The sequence below is a fragment of the Maniola jurtina genome, chromosome 6, assembly GCF_905333055.1.
Source record: "Maniola jurtina chromosome 6, ilManJurt1.1, whole genome shotgun sequence".
Lineage (NCBI taxonomy): Eukaryota > Metazoa > Arthropoda > Insecta > Lepidoptera > Nymphalidae > Maniola > Maniola jurtina.
Window position 1 is genome coordinate 12,792,612 of NC_060034.1, and position 18,148 is coordinate 12,810,759.

Genomic DNA, 18,148 nt, shown 5'->3' on the forward strand with positions numbered 1-18,148 from the left:
CAACGTGTAAAGGTATCCGAAGTTAAGGAGAAAATGATGTCGTGAAACTTAAGATGGGCGTAAGGCAATATTGACGGTGGGGCCGAGTCCGCTGTCTTGTAATTAGTTGTCTGTTTACATTCGCCCCGGTACCTGGGAGATAGGCCCCGTAGTTTACACAGCCGGGCTTGATTTAAGAGATGCATCATTATGATAGTTAGGGAGTTGGTGGTCGGTCTGGTCCTCCACGCGGACCCTTTCGGGTCCCGGGGTAACTGATCAGGGCGATGGCCCTCTTCAGTGGTGGTGGTGGTCGGTATTTGATCTGCAAGAGTACCAATGTGAATATTTAATCTGTTGTAGAACTAATGTGTATGACTTCACTCTGCAAAGGATTACCAAGCTAAAGGTCAGTCAGGCAGAGAGCAGGTCTCATCTGATGCAGAGCAGATACCTGGCATGCACTTGAGTGGAGACTGCGCAAGCGCAGCGCTTATCTCCTTCCTCGTCACACCTTAAGAAAGGGTGCCTGCGATAAGAAACGCGGGATGTACCTACTGTATGCGGTGGCGTGCTAAGACCTATTTTTGCTGTCTTGCTGTGGACGCCAACAAGATTAGAGTGAATTGTAGAATACTTATTCAATTTATGTTATGCTAGAATGTTACTGTGGTGGATTTTATAATCGAAGCTTCATTATTCTTAACGTTTGGCCTAGAGCTAATTAGTTAATCATTATACATCGATGTTTCTACCACCTGCTCCCTAGTTACAATGTTTCATCTCGGACCCAAGTTTTAATAGCACTTTGTTTGTGTTAGTTAATTTATTTTATAAAATTGTATATTTTCTTTACTAACGGTACCTTTCTTTACTTAAGAGCCGGAAGCGCCTGAAGTATTTTTATGGGAATTGAAATTATGTAAACGGAAAATTGTTGCCCAAATCTAGAGTGTGTTACCAGAAGGGTCTACAACACAAATCATAAAATCTAAGGATACAAGTGTAAATTAAAAATTTATAACACCCCCGACAAAGTATTTGAGTTTTCCAAAACATCATTTTCAAATAAATAATTATGTATCTAGGCAACGTCCATCTTGACAGCTTGACATAATATTATGAAACTAACGGATATCTAACCTTCTTTTCTACAAGAAAACTAGAAAAGAGCTGATAACTCTTAAACGGCTGAACCAATTTTTTTAGATTATAGCTAAGAACACTCTCGATCAAGCCACCTTTCAAACAAAAAAAGTAAATTAAAATCGGTTCATTCGTTTAGGCGCTACGATGCCACAGACAGATACACAGATACACAGACACACAGATACACACGTCAAACTTATAACTCCCCTCTTTTTGGGTCGGGGGTTAAAAATACATTTAACAGTCACGCCCAACTGTCGTGCTTGACGTTTGTTAAAAACTTATCCTGACTGACTAACTGATTGATCTATCAACACAGAATTTATGAAGGGATTTTCAAAAATTTCATCCGAGCAAAGCAGAGGTGGGTCAGCTACTAGTTATACTCTTCAATGTCAGATTTGGGTGCAAAACAGCCGATTGCAGAAGTACAGCTGTATAATATAAAAACGTTAATCTTTTCTGAATTGACTCATTACTAAACTTATGAGAGGCTTCGGCCGTGGCTAGGTAACATTCTACCGGAAAATATAATATTCATTTATTTGTCAGATATTCTATTTACTGTTACAGAAAAATGTACTCAATTTTTTCAGCAAAAGAATACATGTTTCTTTGCTAACATCATATCGCCATCCTCCTTTGTATGCGACTCTTCACCGAACACATTATGTAAATGTAATACCGGAAGCTGATCCGATATACCCTAGTAAGTAGGTAGTATGCACTCGCCTCAGTCCCTATATCTGTAAAGCAAAAAAACAACAAGATATTTTGAATATATTGAGGATTTTCGATTTATCTAACCTTGGGGAACTTTCCTTGAAAAACGCAAGATTACAAATCTACGAGTATTATAATTTGCCGAACTCCCTGGCGCAGTGATAAGCGGTCTTATAAGAGGGAGGTACCGGGTTCGATTCCCGTCAGGGATTTGAAATTTTATAATTTCTGAATTTCTGGTCTTGTTTGGTGGGAGGGAAACTTCGGCCCACTTCTAAGCAAGGGTCCCCACTCGGGATGGGAAGGGTTTGGGCGTATTCCACCAGGTTGGTCAAGAGACGATTGGTCGATTTCAAACGCGTTCGAGAACATTATGGAGAACTCTTAGGCATACAGGTTTCCTCAAGATGTTTTCCTCCACCGTTAAAGAAAGTGATATTTAATTGTACTCTCCAAACTCCAAAAAATAGAGGTGCGTGCCGAGGATCAAATCTAAAACCCGCTGAATAAGAGGTCGAAGTCATAACCACTAGAATATCAAGATATTAAATCTGTATAATCTGTACCTACTATAATAAATAAAATTGAAGTGTCGTGCTTGTTTGAACCGGCTAATCTTCGGAATGGCTTAACCTATTTTGACGGAACTTTCACAGACAAGTAGAGGATTAACCAAGGAGTAACATAGGCTACTTTTTTCACCGACTTTGAAAAATTGAGTTTTTCCGAGATTTCTGAACCGGTTTGCGTAATTTTTTTTAATCGTTAAGGGAACTTTACGACATTGTTCCATAAAAAATTTGGATTCCAACTCCTCAATCCTGATGCTGCAGGGGATCTGACCAATCTACGCGGGTGAAGCTGCAGGCATCATCTAGTATACATATACTTATATAAGGAAAAGCTGACTGACTGACTGATAGACAGTTGATAGATCAAGGCACAGCTAAAACTACTAATTACTGGACGGACGGATGTCTACGTCATATTTATGACGTAGGCATACGCTAAGAAAGGATATATGAAAAAGGGTAAAACGGGTTTGAAATTCACGTCCACGCGGCCGAAGTCGAGGGCATAAGCTAGCTAAGTATATTTTTCCAAACAAATATATGGCGAGCTCATGGTAAGCTATAGATTTTTCAAGTTTCTTTACTTACCTTAAAAGTTTTAAAATGTTCAAGGTTTATTGAATTGCAGACGCGTATTTTTGTTAAAAACTCGTGATCTGTTGAAAAAGTTTCAATGTATTTCTAAGAACTGTTGCGTTGGTTGCGTTTGGCTGAATTTTAACCTAAAATATTTTTTAATTCTACTTCTAAAATTCAATGTTGTATATATGTATATATACCTATATGAGTCATTCAGCGGGAGATGGACAGCTATGCTTTGAGTTTCTCTACGTTATAAAGTCAGAGATAAAGATATTATTAGGACAATTGGAGTAACCGACATAGCTCTAAGGATTACGAAGATGGAGTGGCAGATAGTTCGAAAAACCGATAGACGTTAAAGTCCTAAGGGGCTGGAATGGTGACCTCACATTGGAAAGCGCATCATTGGCAAAGCCCCACTAGGTGGACTGACAACATCAAACGAGTTGCAGGGAGCCGCTGATTTCAGGCGGCGCCGCAAGAACGTGGCGAGAGGAAGCCCTTACAAGGGGCCTATGTCCAGGTGTGGACGTAAATCGGTTGGTTAATTATTAACCAATCGATTTAAATTAGTTAGTAAAGAATTATTGGATTATCGTCTCAATTAACAAACTAAATTGTTAACGATATAGTTTGATGGAGTTCTTACGAAAAAAGTTGCTACAAGCTTTTAAATTATTAACCGAAAGAGCTTGGCAAGTGATCGCGCCTGACTCGTAAAATATTGATCCAATCCTTTTACCAAAAGCTTCCGCAAGGTCTTTTGAATAAACGAACGCTTAATGGTCACCTACTTCGGAATTTTTGCTCTTGATTAGAGCTATGACCTAGTTTCGAGAACATACATCAGCCAATTGAGCTGGTTAAGCAACGTTACCTTTGGTAACTGGTTGGGTGACCAAATGTGGCAGTTAACTTTTTGCGTGAGTCGAAAACACGTTATAATACTATGTAGGCGCCTATTATTTTCATTTTCAATGGCTAAAGAGTATACAAATACCCTGAACAAGGTGAAGTGGTACTTAACGCCAAAACAACGCCTCACTAAATATTATCAGGCTCAGGTTTGGTCTGGCATAGAATACTACAGGCATCTTTGGGATGGCATTGCCAAATACCAAGTGGATGCATTAGTCTCTATTAATCGCCATGCCCTAAGAATAACTGGCGATCAATCACTCACACAGATGAAAGCCCAGGTATAGTTTTTCAGATCTCCCAGGGTTAATTAAAGACCTTCTAATCTCAAAACCAAACTTTACTTTAAATCATTATTATGCCTGTAGCATTTCAAAAATTAAGTGAAAATACAAATCGACTCCAAAGCACAGCACTCGTGGTAAAATACAGTCGTCGAAGTTTAGCCGCTGTTTAACTTCAAAATGGCTTCCCAGCTAAACGTTGTCATTTGGGCAAGCACCTCTGCAATTTAGCTTGATGGTGTTTTAGCCAAGTTCACTTCTGATTTTACCGTAAATACTTGGGCGCGATTTGGGAGATTAGAATGTTTTTTACAAAATATTTTTGGGTGTTTATTCGGGATACGTAGTAAAACAAAAACACTTATATTTTCGTCCAGTCTGTCTATCCGTCTGTCCGAGTATCTACCTATTGGTCATAATCGTGTAAAAAATAAATATAAAAGTTGTAATGTTTTTAGTACAGTTACAGATACCTATTGTTGCTCATAGAGATATAAATTAAAAACAAATCTAACCTACCTTCGGAACATGAAAACTATGGGAAGAAAAAAAATTAGTATATTGCCGCGAATCTTTGCTAAATAAATATTTGGAAGTCATTAAAAGGTTTCTCAGATAGTTTTAGGAAAAAATACCGTTTAAGAAAGATCGCCAAAGTTTTTAGCAACTGGCAAGGTTCGTCGCCAAACTTCGTCTCGAAGAAGGCACGCGATGATGATGATGATGATGAAGGTTATGAGCAACCTTATGAGCAATTTTTACTTTAATATTTTGGTAGTGCCACAGTTGCGTGTTGGGTTTCACGCAAAGGCCATAAAATCATAAAAGCGTGAGGTAGATGACAGAACGTTGGTCAGGTAAGTAAATACTCTACTTAGTAACTTTATGTGAAAACATGATTGAGTATGGATTTAACAAGCGGTCAGAACTCAGATCCAATAACCCGTTACCAACGTTGGATAAAAATACAACTATTTCAGCCAGGATAGTTAGATATCTTTCGTATCAAAGCATCATGTAAAGCCATCAAAATCAATATTCCCATTGATAGTGTAATTGTGGCTTCAATTATAATTACAGCTAGTTTTAGGTCGCATTGCTCATTGCTAGCAATAAGCCATTTGCGGAATTAATAGCTTCGATCTGTCACATCGCGATACTCGTACGTATTATAGTGCTATTTGGATAATTATTCTGAATGGTCTTCTGCTTTATGCAGGTATTGCTGGCAATCAACCTAAAATCTCGCTTTTCAAACGCGTAATACAATTTTATAAAAATGAAGCATTAAAATCCTTACTAACATTATAAATTGAAAAGTGTCTGTCTGACTGTCTGTTTGTCTGTCTGTCGCTAGCTTTTCAAGGCCTATCAGATGTTTAACTGATATTGACTAAATTGGGTACAGGGATAGCTTGCAGCTCGAGGACATATTACTATTACTTTTTATTGAGGAAATTCAAAGAGTTCCCACGGAATTCTTAAAAAAACTAAATCCATGCAAACGAAGTTGCGGGCGTCATTTAGTGTTCCCATAAACCTATTGTTTATTTATCATTTATCATCAATTCATATATAGGTAACAAGTAAATAGTTAATGATATTTTGCATACAGGTTGTCTTCTCTTATTCAGATACAACGTAGCCCTCGACTGTAATCTCACCTGGTGGTAAGTGATAATGCAGTCTAAGATGGAAGCGGGCTAACCTGGAAGGGGTATGGCAGTTTCTCTCTATAAACTAGACTCTTTTTTCCGCTGGTAAATATACAGTTACGCATCCCGCACTAAAACGGGTATGTGGGACTCTCTAGCTATGTTTAGTGGGTACAGCATACCCACTAAACTAGACCCTAAACTATTTTGTTGACAGCTGAATGAAAATTCGATTGCTTCCTTTAACATTACCATCGAGAAAATTAAAATTGTATTTCATTATTTAGGTGACCTCAGATTAACCTATTGACAAAATCGACAAAACCACAATGTGACGCAAAAGAGCTTATTTTAGCGGTATTTCTCGACTGACGCATTAAGCTCGAAGCCATTTTCAAAATTTATGGATTCGATCTGTCACATTGCGATATGTTTGGGCTTGCGTTGTCAATGCTTCCTGTGGGTCCATTTATACTGGTAGGCGATTTTATTTTTAGGGTTTCGTACCTCAAAGGAAGAACGGTTCCCCAATAGGATCAATAGGATCCTGAACATATTATGATTAGTATTTTTAATTTTCAAAGTAAGATAACTATACCGAGTGAAAAATTACATGAAAGGGCCTTTCCTTTCATGTAATTTTCCACCTTTTCCACAATTCCTTTACCTGTAACTATAATCAAAAACAGATTTTTATTTATTTTCATGCATAATAGTTTCGATTTATCGTGCTAAATATCGGAAAAATACCCGAATGCGTAACTCAAGTCTGACTCACACTTGGCCGGTTTTTTCAATGTAATTTTTCCGTACGTGTATGTTTAACATAACGTATACGGAATTTCTGGTTTTGAAGTTGGTTTGAAATCACCAGTAAGCGGTGTTTTTCTCAGCTGCAACATGTACTACATACTTTGTTTCAACACCTAGAAGGTTAGAAAGCACTAGATCGATATTAACTTTATAGCGGATTAAATATTTAGAAGAAAAAAAACCATGAGCCCCAGTAGGTAATTGGTATAGCTCACACAGTAAACAGTAAGCAAGGTAATTGCTTCACTGATTTTACTACTACAATGGATTTTAATGGGTTTATTTTACAATGAACCGAGCATACTCTACAATTACCTATTATTAAGTCTCAACAGCTTTCTCTTTCTCTCTCTTGCATAGTATTCCTCATTAGTGAGTCGGTCACCCATCCAATTACTGACTTGGGTCAACGTTACTTAACGATCACAATCGACAGTGCATCTCAAGTATTATACATTGTCACAACTAGGCCACACGCCCCTCAGCACGGGAGCTAAAACTTGAATAGTTATACCTAGTCCTTTTCTTGGCATCAGGCAGACAGTCAGACAAATTTTCGCATTATTACAATATTAATATGGATATGGGTTCAATTTATTCAACGACTAGCCGATCCCCGCGACTTCGCCCGCGTTGATTTAGTTTTTTGGAAACCCCGTGGGAACTCTTTGATTTTCCGGGATAAAAAGTAGCCTATGTGCTAATCCAGGATATTATCTATCTACATTCCTTTCAGTCAAATCCGTCTAGTAGTTTTTGCGTGAAGGAGTAACAAACATACACACACATACACACACATACACACACATACACACAAACTTTCGCCTTTATAATATTAGAGTGATAAGTTTCCAATAACAATTAGAATAGAATAGAATAGAATAGATTTTTATTCAAATAAACTTTTACAAGTGCTTTTGAATCGTCAAATAATTTACCACTGGTTCGGAATGCCGTTCCTACCGAGAAGAACCAGCAAGAAACTCGGCGGTTGCTCTTTTCAATTGTGCAATTTACAATAATTCGTGTACGAATCCTTTGCTAAAATGTTCAGTTCATAAACTTAGGCAAATGCGATTAACGATGTTCCTAAGATAAGGTGGGTCTTTTGTTTCACACAGAAGGGTGTCGGATCCGTCGCTGAGATTACAAAGTGCCAACGTTAAGCGACCGCAAGACTGCTGAACATCAGTGGAGGCGGGTGTCACGAAACCACAGCATCGCGTCTTATAATAGACAGTTAGTTAGTTATGGTATCTTCACATGCTCACCGGTGGTAGGTACATCACTGCAGAAACTACAGTTATACATTTACAAATTATTTAGAATGAATACCTAAATAACCCTGGCCGGGAATATACCTGATTCTACCATCACAACAGTTACCATTTCGCCAGAAAATTCGTGGGATAATGTAATAAGTAAAATGTTAAGTTACTAACCACTTTTAAAAACGTACTAGTCAGGTACCGTAGTATCTCTAAGTTTATGATGAAACTACCAACGAAAGTCGTCCGAGAGGAACTGAGAGCAAAATCTGGTATTCAAATATACCTACGCGTCAGGTAAGCAAGTCTGCACAAGGGACAGGGTCCTTCGCCTAGCTATAAAGTTCTTTCAATCCCAAGCTCTGAGATTGTCGACAACTTTTTAATTTAAAGCGACTTATCGCTCGATTGCCGCAAGCAAAGTATTAAAACTTGGTCTATCAGGTATAATATCAATTTCGTTTAGGCTTTGGACTTTGAAATCGAAAACGGAGGTTAGCTGTTGAATAATGGCTTTTGGTTTATGTCTCTGAATTTATTCGTCCGACTATTACGTCAGAAGCCTGTAGGCAAGTAAATTACAATATTGGTTTGTTGAAATAGGCTTTACAGTTCTTTTGAATGTCAAGGTCACTCAAGTTTTGTGGCTTTTATTATATTTTATATGAGCGTTTGAGTAATTTAAATTGTTGAATATTAAAAATGCTAGATTTTAATATTGGTATAGCTTGGAGTATTGTAAAGTGTTGTAACCACAATTTTGAAATAAAATGGCTCTTTGAGCAGTTGCTTTTTCAGCAACCAACCGACTTATTTAAGTATCTTACACTTCCATCAAGATGGCAAGGGGCGGCTCAGGCGTCCTTACAGAAGTCCTCGTACTAAGTTTTTATATTAGGTGCCGTTGAAAAGCTCTTTTTTATCTATTTTAGCTGGTTTAGCCATGAACAACCTATTGGAACAGGTACAACATGATTAGGCCTAAAGATTGGCTGAAAGCAAAGTAGCGGATTTCCGTGCGCTGAAATTTTCTTCAGTCTTTTCCGCGCACGTTATAATTACGCCCACTTTTTAACCGACTTCCAAAAAAGGAGGAGGTTCTCAATTCGTCTTTTTCGGAGTCTTTTTTTTCTATAAATTCTATATTAGGTATTGCAGCGGAATCCTGTTGGATAAGGCTAAGCAGAATTGTCAACATTTCACAAAAAAATACACATTCTTATATTCACAGGTGATAAGCCTAATGATTAAGACTTCCAAATCTGAAACTTTTCAAATTTATGTTCGTTTTAAGCAATTTAACCTACCTATCACTTCCTTCAAAGAAAGAAAATTGTGGGGAAACTTACATGTTTGAAATGGTTCATAATATTCTAAAAGTATGTGAACTCTGCCGATCCGCATTTGGCCAACGTGGTGGACTATTACTTGAACCCTTCCCATTCTGAAAAGAAACCCATTCTCTATAGAAGGCCGAACGATGGGTTGTGATAGTAATATTCACAGGTACAACTAACTTGTATACTTCCCAGTCCCATAAAAACTTGCCGTCATTCCCTCCAATAATCCTTAATCCCCCGTCCGACAGGGATCGTGCAAAGTCCTTCTAAATTAAAACTACTCTTGTCACGGACGGTATGCGGAATCGCTTCGATCTCTTCGCAAACCGCTTTCATGTCTGGGGCTGAAATGAACTTTCAGCCTTTCAAGTCGCCAGACAAATCGATACATGTGTATGTGATTTTATTTCAAAGGTACCAGAGAGCTCAATGTTTTTTCTGTCAATACCTAGAGAGAGAGAGTTTTTAGGTTTTTCTAGTAACGAAATTCCCAGTTAAGTAGGGAATTTTAATTCATTTTTGGAAATCTAAACTATTCCAATTCATAGTAACCAGATTGTATGCCAAATGACTGACTTTGAACTTATGGAACTAAACCGCACTAAACTGCAAAATGGATTCCTCTACCTACCTTTATACATACCTATACAAAGCGCACATAAAAACACTGAATGTAGTTGTATGCTTGGAAGAACTGTACCTTTGGCTATGTTTGTGTGAGTGCACACGCACACATTGTTATAGTGTGCTCACTCTCGACTGCGTAGCGACGCGGTTTACATTACGCACACAAATGCGTTAACACTTATCGATATACTCACTAATACATCCACTACTGAGCAGTTTTCGTGAAATAGAACATCTATACAAGAAATACAATGAAAATCACACTGCGGAGTGGCAACGTAAGGTGTACAAGCTCTTTGTCTAAAGGGAATTAAGGTATGCCTATATTGTCTTTTACATAATAAATGTATTATAATGAGCAATGTCTGAAATCATAAGCTAGTGTAATATTATTAGCTATTTTGTTGAAAAGATAGCAGTCTATTTACTTTACGGGTAACAAAATGGTCGTGTGATACCCCGCAATACTGGGGCCGGTAGGTCTTGCTCGTTGTATTACATTTACATAATAATGCTGCATACAAAGGCTCTTCAGAAGGGGATGAAGCCTTGTCTCGTTAAAGAAAAACAACTCCTTTCACAAACACTTTAAAGCTTGTATTTCCTTGGAGCGTGCTAATGCAACTAAATTGTATGCCTTATTTTTTAAGATTCTTACGTTACACCACTTTGTTAAAGTTTGTTTTGAGTTTTATATTTAGTTTGCTTTACAAAAATTTAATAGTTGTTTTCAAAACATACTTACCAATAGTATATTAGTGACCTTACAAATAAAAATTTACATACTGCTTTGCTTATAAATGGCTTAAATTCGTCACATGTATGACCGATTGGTCGTTTTAACTTTATGTTTTTAAATTATACAAATTATTATGAACCTTTATATTTTTACTGGAACTTCTGTAGTCCATCTTTCTAGAATGGACAGAACTATAGATTTTAACTAAGTTTAGTTAATAAAGTACATAATATTATGAGCACAAGCGGTGCACCACGTAAGTAGATAACTATGGGTATTTTAGAGCCTTATAAATACGAGTAAAGTGGCGGCAGATTGTAGTACGCTTAACAAGATTAAAACTAAAACAAGCCCCGAAGTAGATGTATTTAAGCATAATTTGGGAAGTAAATGATAAAACTTAGTTAGTTTGCATAAAATGTCGCTGGTAGACTAAGGGAGACTTCTCACGTACCACAACCACACCACATCGCAAGAACAAAAAGTGGACAAGCAGTAGTTACGTATGTGGCTGCAGTTTCTTGCAGTTGCGTTGTGGTAACTACAAAATGTTGATTAGCTTGCGTTGTCGCTTGTAGCTGTTGCGATGTGGTTACATTGTTGCTACTGTTTGCAGACAGACGGATGTGTGTGATGTGGCTGGCCACTAGTCCATGGTGTCACTGGTGGTTGCGTTGTGGATACGATGTGATTGCGATGTGGCTGACACACACACACACACACACACACACACACACACACACACACACACACACACACACACACACACACACACACACACACACACACACACACACACACACACACACACACACACACACACACACACACACACACACACACACACACACACACACACACACACACACACACACACACACACACACACACACACACACACACACACACACACACACACACACACACACACACACACACACACACACACACACACACACACACACACACACACACACACACACACACACACACACACACACACACACACACACACACACACACACACACACACACACACACACACACACACACACACACACACACACACACACACACACACACACACACACACACACACACACACACACACACACACACACACACACACACACACACACACACACACACACACACACACACACACACACACACACACACACACACACACACCCACACACACACACACACACACACACACACACACACACACACACACACACACACACACACACACACACACACACACACACACACACACACACACACACACACACACACACACACACACACACACACACACACACACACACACACACACACACACACACACACACACACACACACACACACACACACACACACACACACACACACACACACACACACACACACACACACACACACACACACACACACACACACACACACACACACACACACCGCTGTAAGTACCGCTGTTCAGAAACCAGAATCATATTATCCGAATTAAATAAGATATAGAACAAACGAGCCGAATCCAAGCGTAGTCTTAAGCACGCCATTAAGCCAAGCATCGTAACAAAGTACCTCCTTAATTGATAATTTAGAAACATTCTGCCATTAGAGTATCATTAACGAGTATCGAGGTAGACGTACAAATGTGCGCCATATTACTCGCCTATCGTAGTGTCGATCAAGACCCAGAACAGATTAATGTATGTAACTACTAGAGGATGCCCGCGACTTCGTCCGCGTGGATTTAGGTTTTTAAAGATCCCGTGGGAACTGTTTGATTTTTCAAGATAAAAAGTTGCCTATTTCAGTAACAGGGGCGCAAGCTTCCTCGTACAAATCGCTTAAGTGGATGGGTTTTTGGGAATCCCGTGGGAACTCTTTGATTTTCTGGAATAAAAAGTAGCCTATGTCCATCTCCGGGATATAAGCTAACCGTGTACCAAATTTCATCAGAATCGGTTGAACTGTGGGGCCGTGAAAAGGTAGCAGGTAGACAGACAGACAGACATACTTTCGCATTTATAATATTAGTAAGTATGGAAGAGTATGGACATGGATGGATAGTACTAGGGGAACAAAAGTGGGGATTTACTCGAGCGCAATGTTTGGTTTCGGATCAACGTTCTACACCAAATACCTCCCTTTTGTGACTTATTTCATCGACGAGCTAGAGACCTGTGACACGCGGACGGACAGATAGACAGACACCAGAGTGACATTAATAGCGTTCCGGTTTAAACCCTTTGGGTACGGAACCCTAAAAACCGGGCAAGTGAAAGCCGGACTCGCACACGTAGGGTTCCGTACCATCGTGTAAGAAATAACATTTCAATTTTTTTTGTCTTGTCTCTAACCATAAATTCACAGTTTTCGGATTTTTCCCTTTCCTTGTCTTATAGAAGTATCCCATAGGTTTTAATTCTTTCGATGGGTTTTGGCAGACAGACAGAAAAACAACGAAGTGATCCTAGACCCTAGGGTTACTTTTTTCGTGTAGGTACGGAACTTTAAAAACTAAGTAAATAAATATTAATAGAATAGCATAGAGTATTAATTTACACTGGTATATTAATATTCCATGCGGATAATACTAAGTGAAACTGAGCCAGGTACTCGTAGAAACGCACGGCCTATTTGCCCGCCCATCCTTGTGCCCGGTCAAGTGTTAGGACTTGCGCTTCCCTGTAATTGCCTGCTGTAATGAAGTTGAACATGCAACACGGCATCGGGAAATTATCGCCGAGATTGAGTTCATGTACGCTCTATAATAACACGTGTATAGGAAATTGTACACATGCCCTATTAATAAAAGTAACAATTTTCAATTAATCAGCCTGTTTGTATCCACTGCTGGGCATAGGCCTTCCCAAGAGCGCGCTACCACACACGACCCTCGGCCTTCCTCATCCACCCACTTCCCGCTATCTTCTTGAGGTCATCCGTCCAACGGGTTGGAGGTCGTCCTACACGTCGTACTTGCTGATACGCGGTCTCCACTCCAGAACACATCTGCCCCAGCGCCCATCAGTTCTGCGGCAGACGTGGCCTGCCCACTGCCACTTCAGCTGGCTAATTCGTTGAGCTACAACGTCGACACGGAAAGAGGGTTTTCACCGCCAAAAGCGGTCCTTTCACCAATATTTAGTATTTAAGAACTTTTTGTAGATATTAATTATTTATTTATTTATTTACTATAGTACCGCCCACAGAGTTACACATTTTAATTATACATTTTGTTCCTTACTTTCTATTGCTCTTATGCAACTCCACTTACGGGCAGTCACAGCGTGCATTAACATAAACATAAGTCGTACAGTAAAATATAAAATATAATATAATAGCTAACCTAAGGACTATGAAAAAATACCTAAGTTATAAATTTTAAAAGAATATAATAAGATGAAAATTAAGTTAAAGTAAATTTAAGTTAAACTAAGCTAAATTATCTAAATCATCTAAAATACAATATACTTGCGGCTAGGGATTGACACTAATTATCGTTATCCTATTGAGGAATCAAATGATTTGAGCAACTTGGCTTTAAATTTAGCCAGGTTATCGCAAAACAGATCCGTGGTAATGTCCTTGTCCAAAAATTCCTTATATGTACTACTAAACCTTGGTATTAACGAATGACGACCTAGATTGTTAAAATTAATTAAAATAAGTAACAGTTAAGTAAGTTTAAAATTTTAGGATAAGTGTATTATTGTGGGAAAGGAAAATACAGCCATTTTATTTTTTTAATTTATTTATTTAATTTGGCCTTTGACTGCGATTTTACCTGGTAATAAGACAATGATGCTGTTTACTTATACCTAACTGTGTCCTTATTTGAACCAAGTCAAAGTAGGTAGTTCTTTTTTTTTTTTTTGTTTAAATGTGTCCTTTCTTTTTTCCTCTAACATGGCGGTCGGAGATTGTTGTAGGTCGGTACTATAAATGGCGTTTTTTTTTATGCGTAGCTATTCGTTCTTGATTTATCCAATCTGGAATCAAATAAAACTATGCCCAGTTAGGCATGTAAGTATATAGCTGAGTGACAAACTCTCAAGATTAATAATTGCCTCTGAAATAAATTTTATCGATAATTTCTCGACGCCATGTTACACGATCGACGTCATTAGCGGAAGCAATCTCAGGGAAGCGAAAGTGTTAACACTTGATCAGGCACTGGAATAAGCGTAAAAATAAACTTAGTAGGTATCATGTTCATAGCTACGAAGGTTTAGCTATATTAGTTTCCTAATCCTAATCCTAATTCTAATCCTACTGATATTATTAATGTGAAAGTGTGGATGTTTGGATGTTTGGATGTTTGGATGTTTGTTACTTAATCACGCAAAAACTACAGGCCGGATTTAGCTGGAAATTTGGAATGGAGATAGATTATACCCTGGATTAACTCAGGCTACTTTTCATCCCGGAAAATCAAAGATTTCCCGCGGTATTTTTATTTTGAAAAACGTAAATCCACGCGGACGAAGTCGCGGGCATCAGCTAGTATGTGATAAAGTTTAAAATATCGTGTGTGATATTCATTATAAATTAATAACCAGCTAGACTTATATTAGTCGATGTAAACTCGACTAGTTTCGAATCAATCCAGAGTCCTTTTTCAAAGGGCTTTTGCTTGCGATGCGGCTTGAATGAGTCTAATGTACGATCAGATTTATGTGTAATAAATCATTGAACCCGTGTTCTGTTGAAACTAAATATTTTTACGAAAATCTGGCAATCCACAGCCAAAGATACCTATTAGTTTCTAGCGCATGTCTACATTTTTAACCCACGACCCAAAAAGAGGGGTGTTATAAGTTTGACGTATCTGTGTATCTGTCTGTGGCATTGTAGCTCCTAAACTTATGAACCGATTAATTTAGTTTTTTTTTTTGAAAGGTGGCTTGATCGAGAGTGTTCTTAGCTATAATCCAAGAAAATCGGCCGTTTGAAAGTTATAGGCTCTTTTCTAGTTACTGTAATCTTCACTTGTCGGGGGTGTTATAAATTTTTAATTTACACTTGTACTTGTACTCATTGTTCAAATAATAATAATCAAACTTTGTGTGGGGTGCGCTAACGAGAGGCTCCTCTTGACTGTAGAGCCTAAAATCCATTTCACTTTACAATATACGACATTCATCCTGCCTTCATCCACACTATCGTTATATCGTGGTCGATATTTGAACAATAGGGAGTTCACATCAGACCTTGGCCGTGTTCGGTCGCACGCTAAACTGTACAGCAGAGATGTATCTGGTACAGTTCCGCTGTGAGCTGAGAGCTGTTAATTTCCGCCAGCATGTAGCGGCTCGGCACAGCAGTGGTGTTATTGCGTCTTCTACTACCCCGCAAGTTATATAACGGGATTTAGGGCAGGTACACGTTCATAGCCGCAGCGGTACTAATTAACCTACTCTACGTATCACTGCCCATATCACTATCCATACTTCCATATTACAATATTATAAATGCGAAAGTGTGTCTGTCTGTCTGTCTGCTACATTTTCACGGCCCAACCGCTGAACCGATTTGAATGAAATTTGGTATAGACTTGGGTAACGTTTGTTAGTTTGTCCTTCAATCACGCCACAACGGAGCAACGTTATTATAGTCTGTACAAAATGAAAACTTACTCGCCATTTTAACTGTATGTTTCAACTGTTCTGTCAAAAGTAAAGTTCATCTTTAAAAAATAAGGACTAAAATCGTACTTTTGAGATGACAGTTATAACAAAGTTAAAATGGCGAGTGAGATCTCATTTTGTACGCATTATACCTGGCTTTTTTACATAGCTATTGTTGAGCTATCACCGTGGCCGAAATAGACAACGCACCTAGTCCTAGAACTTTTGGAAGAAATATTCCCTGATACTAAAGGCCCTCACACATTGTAGCCACGCACCGATTGCACCATAGCATAATAGTATGCAGTGCGGCCGTCTGTAGTAAGTTATGGTTCATACAAACGGTACGAAAGTAATGCAGGAGGATTTTTGCAATCATTACAATGCGTTGCGGTGCGGTCCACTCTTATGTGCGCGAAATTAAAGCAAGGAAATTTCGGCGCCTTATTCCTTCCTTGCGAGTTTTATTACAGTCTAGAGTCGCACGAATATCTGAATTATTTTATTTTCCGCTGTGTCTATGTTACTAAAATCATAGTCTTAAATGTTCATAGGCCGCTTTAGTTGGATATTGAGGAAATGATACACATGTTTCATATCACATATAGGTAGCTTCAGGTATTTTCAAGTTCATCTAGCACTTTATATTATTTAATTGGAAATTTTAGAACGATGTACTTTTGATGTGTTGAAATATTCTCAAGCCTATGAGCCAAAATTCCACATTCTGAGTCGAGCCGTATGGGGAGGGATCTGTGACTCTACCGCATAACACCCTAAAGGAAACCCTTATCATTATGTGATTAATGAAAAGCAGTCACGACCCTTAACAAGGAATACGGCGAAGAAAGAGAGATAAAGTTCAGGACATTTGTAGGCGACGGTATTCAGGACTCTGTTAAGCAACACCTTTTCATTCTAGTATCACCAGCAGACTCCGGTACAAATCATGCATGGAGAATGACGAGATTACGGAATGCGTACTACGTTGGCTAGAGAGCCAACGTAGTACGCATTCCGTAATCTCGTTACTAGAGAGTAATACCTACTCCCTGAGTTCCTCGTCTAACTGGGTGGTCTGGTTGGATTTTGGAGAAAGCTCGGCTGGCTGGAGTGATCCCACACCAGGTGAGATCATATACAGCAGATGGCTTCGTCTAAGCGTGGAAAAGAAAACCATGAGAAAGAAGTACAAGAAAGTTCAGTTTGCGGATTAATTAATTTGCCACCCAGTACCCTTCCTCCTTCTAAGATTAAACCTACAGTTTTACAAGAAAATCATAGATTACACTCAATTAATAAAATTAATTAAGATAATAACGCCCAAGAGCCATTAATTAAGCTGACTCGATTTGGCCGTTTAGTGCTGAAAGACAATCGATTGGTTATAAATCAAACAGCCGGCCTCTCAGTCAACCATTAACTCTGTTTGGACGAGGCCGTCCATCTTTCTTTCCAATTCTATTTCCGACCCGTTTTCTACAAGGACGCACGTTTTGGGTGTGTCTCGAGCAACGGCCTTGTACAATAGACAATCTTTAACCTTTGATGCTTACTTAAACATAGAGTTTAAGGTAATTTACATCAATTCCTTTCAAGTAAGTAGTGGTACTCAGGCAATAATAAATTATAGGTATTATATTAAGGGCCTGTTTCACAACCACCAGTTAAACTTTCCGACGTTATGACAGTTTTTGTATTAGGAATTTGTCAAAATGTCAAATATTTTATTCGTTAGTTAAAGTTTATCTGGTGGTTGTGAAACATACCCTGTGTTACTAGTAACTAGATGATACTCCGACTACATCAGCGTTTTTTAAAATCCCGTTAAAATTTTGATTTTCCGAGATTAAAAGC

General features: G+C 38.6%; 1 long non-coding RNA gene across 1 annotated transcript; it reads left to right on the plus strand.

Moving 5' to 3' along the window:
- Positions 1-211: 211 nt before the first annotated feature.
- LOC123865928 lies at positions 212-13,993 on the plus strand. Its single transcript, XR_006796078.1, has 3 exons — positions 212-288; positions 2,775-2,777; positions 13,981-13,993. It is a non-coding gene; the product is annotated as an uncharacterized LOC123865928 (long non-coding RNA).
- Positions 13,994-18,148: the final 4,155 nt, after the last annotated feature.